We start from the raw sequence: 9,190 nt of genomic DNA, 5'->3' as shown, positions 1-9,190 counted from the left end.
TTACACTTGGATGTGGAAATGAGTTCTAACGGCAGCTGAGCTGGAGGGTTTGTTAATCTGTTTACTGTGGCAAACAGGACACGCGAGTTGTTACTGCAGCTTCCAATTATTTCAGAAAAAATATCTTTCCCTAGTTCTACATAAGATTAGGTTGTACATGTTCAGCTTTTCTTTGTAAATCTCTTTTTGAACCTGGAGCTTTGACTTGCGCCATTTCCGTTCGGCCCTGCGGCACTCCCTTTTCTGTGCCCTGACCGAATCATCATTTCTCCACGGCGCCTTCTGCTTATTTTTAACCATTTTAGCCTTTATAGGGGCGATGGTGTCCAGAACATTCAAAACACTAGATGTAACAGAGTTCAACAAATCATTTACATTAGAACATGAGACATTTTCAAAGTTTATCATTTCCATAAACAGTGCACCTGTGCCATCACTTATGTGTCTCCTCTGAACAACTGCAGGACCAACCGGAGGTTTGGGAGAAACAGACAGGTCAAAGAAGACACAGAAATGATCAGACAGAGCAACATCGATCACATTAACATTTGAAATATTTACCCCCTTTGTAATTATGAGATCTAGAGTGTGTCCTTTGCTGTGGGTGGGGCCTCTCACATGCTGAGTAAGACTGAAGGTTTCAAGGACAGCATCAAGCTCTTTAGCGTTTCTGTCACAAACATTATCAACATGCACGTTGAAATCACCTGTAATGACCAAACCATCAAAGTCTGTGCATACGACTGAAAGCATCTCAGTAAAATCATCAATAAAACTTTGGCAGTGCTGGGGAGGCTTGTATAAAACAATGAAGAGAATGGATGGAGACCGTTTTAGCTCCATTTTAAAGGATACATACTCAAATGATGAAAACACCCCAAAAGACAACCTGCGGGTAATTATTTCATCTCTAAAGACAGCACAGACTCCACCCCCTTTTTTGTTTTCTCGTGTTTCAGATTCAAACTTAAAGTTGGGTGGAGCAGATTCTATCAGAACTACATTTCCTGTGTTTTTGTCAAGCCATGTTTCAGTTAAAAACATAAAATCAAGATTATAAGAATAAATAAAATTATTAATTAAGAGAGATTTGTTACATAAGGATCTGACATTTAGCACAGTAAGTTTCAGACTAGTTTCAGTGGGACTGGGCTTTATCTTTTCACAGGGAATATGAATCACATTTCTCAGATTGGGCCTGACTCGCATTTTGTTTTTCCATCTGTGTGATGATGTGACTACAGAAATAGCACTAGGGGGGGCTCTTTTTACATAGGGCCCCGGGTTGGTTTGATTTTTAATGTGACAATAAGTTCCGGCAACGCTGAGACCCAGTGCATCCTAGCTATGGGAGATACCAGGTGAAAGGCGAGGTTGGATGGGTGGTGGGGCTTTTGTAGCCAAGGAGAGTTTGGGACCAGGTGAGAGGCGAGGGGGGATGGGTGGTATAGCCCTTGCTATATTGGGCGTGAGTGGAGCCATCTTAATGCCTGATTTGATCAGACTTTCAAAATGGCTGGGAAGGCCCATGGGTGAGAGTGGAGATGAGAAGGAGAATGATGAATCTTTAGTGGGAGTAGATGTTGCAGGGGGAACCCAGGGCTGGTGTGAAGGCAGGGGCGATGACAGGGATGTTGTTGGGCTTGTCACAGATGGGTCCAAGGCCTTTGAAGATTGTTCCTTTGCTGGAGGCGGTGGAGGTGAATGTGGAGCAGCTGGAGCTGAATCCTTTGCTGGTGGTGGTGGAGCAGCTGCTGATGAATCCTTTGGTGCAGGCTGAGGTTGTGGTGCTTTTGATGTTGAAACATTGGCTCGGTCTCTGGCTGATGGAGCAGGAATTCTTCTCTCTTTCCTCTCTTCTCTAACTATCTGCTCAGGACCCTGTCCAGGCCCAGTCCAATGCCTCAGAGCGTGGAGCAGGTTCTCTGTCAGCACCCTCACTCCACCTCTGCATAGGTGGGGGCCATTTCTCTTAAACAGGTCCTCTCGTTTCCAGAATAGATAGAAGTTCTCAATGTAGTGTAGTCCTCTCGGGGAACACTCTTTGGACAGCCATGTGTTCAGCTGAAGAAGCCGGCTAAACTTGTTCCTCCTGTCGATGTTTGGAAGAGATCCACTTATGAAAGTTTTGATTTCCATTTTATCAAGCACGTCGAATAACTTCAAGAAGTCTTTTTTCAAAACTTCAGTCTGTTCCCGCCGCATGTCCACTGCACCCACGTGCACAATCAGCTGTTTAGCTCCTCCATGCTTAGCCATAATATTTGGAAGGAGTGGCGTTATCTCAGAAACAGTGGCGCTTGGAAAAGAATGTGTGTTTATCTTTTCATGCGTCACGTGACTTATCGCGCCGTCCCCAACTAAAACAATCTGCGTGACCTTGGAAGATCCTCCTCGCTGTATTTTGGCCACGTCATCTTTCCTTTTTTCATTTAATTACATCTCTGAAAGTGGTAAAAATCTGTTGGTGAGCTGTATTTTAGGTGACTTCACGTTATCTTTGTATCGTTTAGGCTTTGCTCCAAGTTTGTTCCAAGAAACAGCCTGGTCTTTCTGGTTTCTAGACAGTTTTGGAAACGACACAGAGTCACTGCGGTTTAGGTTGAAAGTAGCAGTTTTTCTTGTAAAAAGTGTGCTCTTCTTACCATCGGTTGACACAGGAATGGTATCGTGAAGAACTTTTTCAGATTCCAAAACAAATATCCGTGTTTTCAGCTCATTAATTTCTTGTTGATATTTCCGACAGCGTTCACAGTCTTTCTCCCTTCTTCTCCCGGACATGTCGCTGGCGTCAGATATGTCGTTAAAACTGGAAAAAATGTTCTTAAAATCCTTGGTTTACTTGAAAAAGTCTAAAGCAAAAATGTTTGGAAGACAAAAACTGATTAAAAAGCAAAATAAATAAGGAAAACAGCGATAGCAAGCGGAGCGAGCAAAAAAGCGTGTGCACTCTTCGGATGCAGGAAGTAACAAACCCCTCACTATGTGGCTCTTTAGTCTCACTATGTGGCTCTTTAGTCTCACTATGTGGCTCTCTTTAGTCTCACTATGTGGCTCTCTTTAGTCTCACAATGTGGCTCTTTAGTCTCACTATGTGGCTCTTTTGTCTCACTAAGTGGCTCTTTTGTCTCACTATGTGGCCCTTTAGTCTCACTATGTGGCTCTTTAGTCTCACTATGTGGCTCTTTAGTCTCACTATGTGGCTCAGTTTGTGTCTTAAAGTGTTTCCTGGTTTAAAATAAACAGGGACTTCATGTTGTCTAAAGATTCTCTGCAGTTTTCTGGACAGTCCAGAGACATAAGGGACAGAAACACCCATCTCTGTTCTGTTTCCCTTTTGTCCTGCTTTTTGGTTCTCTTCACCTCTTGCCCTCTGAGCTGGTGGACACCTCTTGTCCTCTGAAGTGCTGTAGTACTTCTATCTGGAGCTTCCTCTCCTCTGATGGTGGAACAATCTAGAAAGGCCAAGTGGTTCTCCTTAGGGTCTTAGGGCTTTAGGATCTTAGGGTCTTAGGGCTTTAGGGTCTTAGGGCCTTAGGGCTTTAGGGTCTTAGGGCTTTAGGGCTTTAGGGTCTTAGGGTCTTAGGGCTTTAGTGTCTTAGGGCTTTAGGGTCTTAGGGCCTTAGGGCTTTAGGGCCTTAGGGTCTTAGGGCTTTAGGGTCTTAGGGCTTTAGGGTCTTAGGGCCTTAGGGCCTTAGGGTCTTAGGGCCTTAGGGCTTTAGGGTCTTAGGGCTTTAGGGTCTTAGGGCTTTAGGGTCTTAGGGCCTTAGGGCTTTAGGGTCTTAGGGTCTTAGGGCTTTAGGGTCTTAGGGCTTTAGGGTCTTAGGGCCTTAGGGTCTTAGGGCTTTAGGGTCTTAGGGCTTTAGGGTCTTAGGGCCTTAGGGCTTTAGGGTCTTAGGGCTTTAGGGTCTTAGGGCCTTAGGGCTTTAGGGCTTTAGGGCCTTAGGGCTTTAGGGTCTTAGGGTCTCTTGTGAACCAGCATTAGGGACGACTCACACTTGTTCAGACATTATACTTTTCAATCCAGTTAAAAAAATCAATTGAAATTAGAGTAAAAATAAAACATGTTAAATCTACTTAAACACACATTTACTCGAGTACAGTTACTTTAGTGGCTCCTGTTTCCAAATGAATTGCGAGTCGGAGAGAAAGAGTGCGGCAGGTGCAACCCTGACGACAGGGAGCAGCTGCTCAGAGACACAAAGACACTGTATTCAGAGGACGCAACTGTCCACGTCAGTTACACACGTGTGTTCAGGAGGAGGACCAATCACAGCGCAGTCAAGCCACAGGAGGACCAATCACAGCGCAGTTAAGCCACTACTACGACTTAAGCTCGTCATTAAAACATGACTTTAAAACTTCATCTACAGATCCTTGTGCACAAAACAAATATTGTATTAGTGCTTATGATTATATATATCTATATATATATATATCTATATGTATATCTATATATATATATCTATATATATATATATATATATCTATCTATATATATATATATATCTATATATATATATCTATATATATATATCTATATATATATATATATATAGATATAAAAACTTCACCATTTCACAAATATTCAGGATGATCAACACCGTAACGCAACAATAGAATAATCTTTCATTTACGTTCACTAGATTTATGAAAACTATTATATACAGCTCTTTGACCGCTGTCCATGGTCCTTATATTTCTCTTTGGATCAGACGATGACGTTACTAGAGGATTTATAAAGTATTTTGTGGTTTTCTTATCCAGACTAAAAACATGACACATTTGGAACATTAAGACCTTTTCAGAAAAGTATGTGGATTCTATCAGAATATACAAGTACGTGTAAGTACTGGGATACGTGTGGTATCACGAGGGTCTTAGCGATATCCAGCCCTAATTCATAATAATACAACATTCATTTAATTCCAACAATATTTATTTCTTGGCAAAAAGAAAACAACTGCAGTGTGTACTTTTAATACACTGTGTACTTTTAAAACACTGTGTACTTTTAATACACCAGGTTTGAACAATAAAGATATTTCTCAGGCATTTGTCTTGATCCAAATAGAACTTCAAACACTTCAAGTGAAAACATGCGTGACGTGAGAACAGCGCCACCTGGTGGTGAAAACAATGAAAGACTTCTAAAAAAACGTTTGGTCAAAGATGAATTTAAAAACAAAAGCAGGATTCATGACGTGGCAGTGAAACGCTCAAATCAACTCCAAAGATGAAGCTCTGCAAAGGCTAAAACAAGAACATTATAAATAAATTAAATAAACACAAATGTTCCGCTTACATTTCAATCACTAGTTGCATTTTGAGGCAGTTTTTACAAGACAAAAAGACTTCAACACTTTAACCCTTTAACGCTGTACAAACATTCACTTTATCATTAAGATATGAAGATATGAAGCGTCCTGTGACAGTCACGACAGCAGCTGGACATTAGTGCCTCACATCGCCCCCTATGGGCCTGAAGTGGCGGCGCTGCATAAACCTTTGTAAGCTTCATTACCATTTATGACTTATTATTATCACGTTTCATTCAATATTTCATTAATAACAATAATTGTATGTACAGGAAATGCATCTGTTGGTTTTCTAATGGCTGAACGGCCCGACACGAGCGGGTGAAGCGCTCTGAGCGGGTGAAGCGCTCTGAGCGGGTGAAGCGCTCTGAGCGGGTGAAGCGCTCTGAGCGGGTGAAACGCTGAGAAACTTGTTTTGCCAGGAACGTTCCACAAAACAGCATCAAATTGTAGCAATAAAAACAGGGCTGAAGCTGAATAAATTAAAAATGTGGGTTTATCCAGGCAAAGCATTTTCAGGAGACAAAAAGGTGACGTAGTTGCACCTTTAACCAAGAACAAGGGCAAAAATATGATCTACATGAGTTTAAATATTTTTTTTTTTTACCCCTGGCAGATAATTTGGCTTGAAATAAAGAAAATATAATCCGATGAGTCATAAAATAAATTGAATATATTAGGATTAAGTCCTTTTTAACTGGTGTAGACATTATGTCAGCAATAGATCTATGTACAAGGATCACAGCAAAATACTCTGCAATATATAAATAAATACGTGTTATTTGAATCCCTTTAACTGTGGAAAGTACACACTTCAATTAGGCACAAACTGCCACAGGAAACGAGACAAACGAGAAGATGAAACGAGCGTCAGAACGAAGAACGCCCAGTTCAATGTCGCTTCAACTTTTGTAACTTGAGTCTTTTTAATGTCATTTAATGCTCAAATTGAACTTCTGACCGTTTTGTTTGTTTTCACGCCCGAATATTCACCATTTATTCATTTCTAGAGCAGCTGAACCTAAATGAAGTGTCTCGTCTCACGTGGCACTGCAGTCGTTACGTTTGGCTTCTTCCACCAGAAAACTGAGCGGCTTCAAGTGCTGAGCGTCCTGCAGCGAGCGTCCTGCAGCGAGCGTCCTGCAGCGCGGGGTTAGAGCGAGCGTCCTGCAGCGAGCGTCCTGCAGCGCGGGGTTAGAGCGAGCGTCCTGCAGCGAGCGTCCTGCAGCGCGGGGTTAGAGCGAGCGTCCTGCAGCGAGCGTCCTGCAGCGAGCGTCCTGCAGCGAGCGTCCTGCAGCGAGCGTCCTGCAGCGAACGTCCTGCAGCGAGGAGTTAGAGCGAGCGTCCTGCAGCGAGCGTCCTGCAGCGAGTGTCCTGCAGCGAGCGTCCTGCAACGAGGAGTTGCAGCGAGCGTCCTGCAGCGAGCGTCCTGCAGCAAGCGTCCTGCAGCGAGCGTCCTGCAGCGCGGGGTTAGAGCGAGCGTCCTGCAGCGAGCGTCCTGCAGCGAGCGTCCTGCAGCGAGCGTCCTGCAGCGAGCGTCCTGCAGCGAGCGTCCTGCAGCGAGCGTCCTGCAGCGCGGGGTTAGAGCGAGCGTCCTGCAGCGAGCGTCTTGCAGCGCGGGGTTAGAGCGAGCGTCCTGCAGCGAGCGTCCTGCAGCGAGGAGTTAGAGCGAGCGTCCTGCAGCGAGCGTCCTGCAGCGAGGAGTTAGAGCGAGCGTCCTGCAGCGCGGGGTTAGAGCGAGCGTCCTGCAGAATCATGTGCCCGTTGCTTGGTTTTCGGAGCCGTTGAAATGTTCCTTCTCTGGAGCAGTGTTTCTCAAACTGTGGTGTGCGTACTTTCAGTGGAACACAGATGTTGCAAGTCCAGATTTAGTCTTGAAATAGTCTTTAAGTGCAAATTTGGACTTGTTATTCCTGGTTTAGTGCCAGTTTACAGTCGTTTAGTCCTGGTTTAGACCTGGTTTAGACCTGCTTTAGTCCTGGTTTAGTCCTGGTTTAAACCTGGTTTAGTCCTGGTTTAGTCCTGGTTTAGTCCTGGTTTAGTCCTGGTTTAGACCTGGTTTAGTCCTGGTTTAGTCCTGGTTTAGTCCTGGTTTAGACCTGGTTTAGTCCTGGTTTAGTCCTGGTTTAGACCTTGTTTGGACCTGGTTTAGACCTGGTTTAGTCCTGGTTTAGTCCTGGTTTAGTCCTGGTTTAGACCTGGTTTAGTCCTGGTTTAGTCCTGGTTTAGACCTTGTTTGGACCTGGTTTAGACCTGGTTTAGTCCTGGTTTAGTCCTGGTTTAGTCCTGGTTTAGACCTGGTTTAGTCCTGGTTTAGTCCTGGTTTAGTCCTGGTTTAGACCTTGTTTGGACCTGGTTTAGACCTGGTTTAGTCCTGGTTTAGTCCTGGTTTAGTCCTGGTTTAGACCTGGTTTAGACCTGGTTTAGACCTGGTTTAGACCTGGTTTAGTCCTGGTTTAGTCCTGGTTTAGTCCTGGTTTAGTCCTGGTTTAGTCCTGGTTTAGTCCTGGTTTAGACCTGGTTTAGTCCTGGTTTAGTCCTGGTTTAGACCTTGTTTGGACCTGGTTTAGTCCTGGTTTAGTCCTGGTTTAGACCTGGTTTAGTCCTGGTTTAGTCCTGGTTTAGACCTTGTTTGGACCTGGTTTAGTCCTGGTTTAGTCCTGGTTTAGACCTTGTTTGGACCTGGTTTAGACCTGGTTTAGTCCTGGTTTAGTCCTGGTTTAGTCCTGGTTTAGACCTGGTTTAGACCTGGTTTAGACCTGGTTTAGACCTGGTTTAGACCTGGTTTAGTCCTGGTTTAGTCCTGGTTTAGTCCTGGTTTAGACCTGGTTTAGACCTGGTTTAGACCTGGTTTAGTCCTGGTTTAGTCCTGGTTTAGACCTTGTTTGGACCTGGTTTAGTCCTGGTTTAGTCCTGGTTTAGACCTGGTTTAGTCCTGGTTTAGTCCTGGTTTAGACCTGCTTTAGTCCTGGTTTAGACCTGCTTTAGTCCTGGTTTAGTCCTGGTTTAAACCTGGTTTAGTCCTGGTTTAGTCCTGGTTTAGTCCTGGTTTAGTCCTGGTTTAGACCTGGTTTTGTCCAGCTCGAGCTCCAGTTTGGGCAAAGTCCGGGTTTAGAACCCATTTAGCACAACTTTCATTCTGAGTTAGTCGTGGTTTAGTCCTTTTCTTTAAGAGTCAAACCCAGTTCCAAACCAGAGACAGTGGATCTAAACTAGGACAAGTCTTGGAAATCTGAAGGTGCAAGTGAAGAATAAGGTCATATATGTCCTTGCCGAGTCTAAACTGGTTTATTCTAGGTTTGGACCTGGTTTAGTCCTGGTTTAGTCCTGGTTTAGACCTGCTTTAGTCCTGGTTTAGTCCTGGTTTAGTCCTGGTTTAGTCCTGGTTTAGACCTGGTTTAGTCCTGGTTTAGTCCTGGTTTAGTCCTGGTTTAGACCTGGTTTAGTCCTGGTTTAGTCCTGGTTTAGACCTTGTTTGGACCTGGTTTAGACCTGGTTTAGTCCTGGTTTAGTCCTGGTTTAGACCTGGTTTAGTCCTGGTTTAGTCCTGGTTTAGTCCTGGTTTAGACCTTGTTTGGACCTGGTTTAGACCTGGTTTAGTCCTGGTTTAGTCCTGGTTTAGACCTGGTTTAGTCCTGGTTTAGTCCTGGTTTAGTCCTGGTTTAGACCTTGTTTGGACCTGGTTTAGACCTGGTTTAGTCCTGGTTTAGTCCTGGTTTAGACCTGGTTTAGACCTGGTTTAGACCTGGTTTAGACCTGGTTTAGTCCTGGTTTAGTCCTGGTTTAGTCCTGGTTTAGTCCTGGTTTAGACCTGGTTTAGTCCTGGTTTAGTCCTGGTTTAGTCCTGGTTTAGACCTTGTTTGGACCTGGTT

The sequence above is a fragment of the Eucyclogobius newberryi genome, unplaced genomic scaffold (genome assembly GCF_026437365.1).
Source record: "Eucyclogobius newberryi isolate DKJ021-1_F unplaced genomic scaffold, fEucNew1.0.hap1 SCAF_33, whole genome shotgun sequence".
NCBI lineage: Eukaryota > Metazoa > Chordata > Actinopteri > Gobiiformes > Gobiidae > Eucyclogobius > Eucyclogobius newberryi.
Note: the sequence above shows the minus strand (reverse complement) of the source record.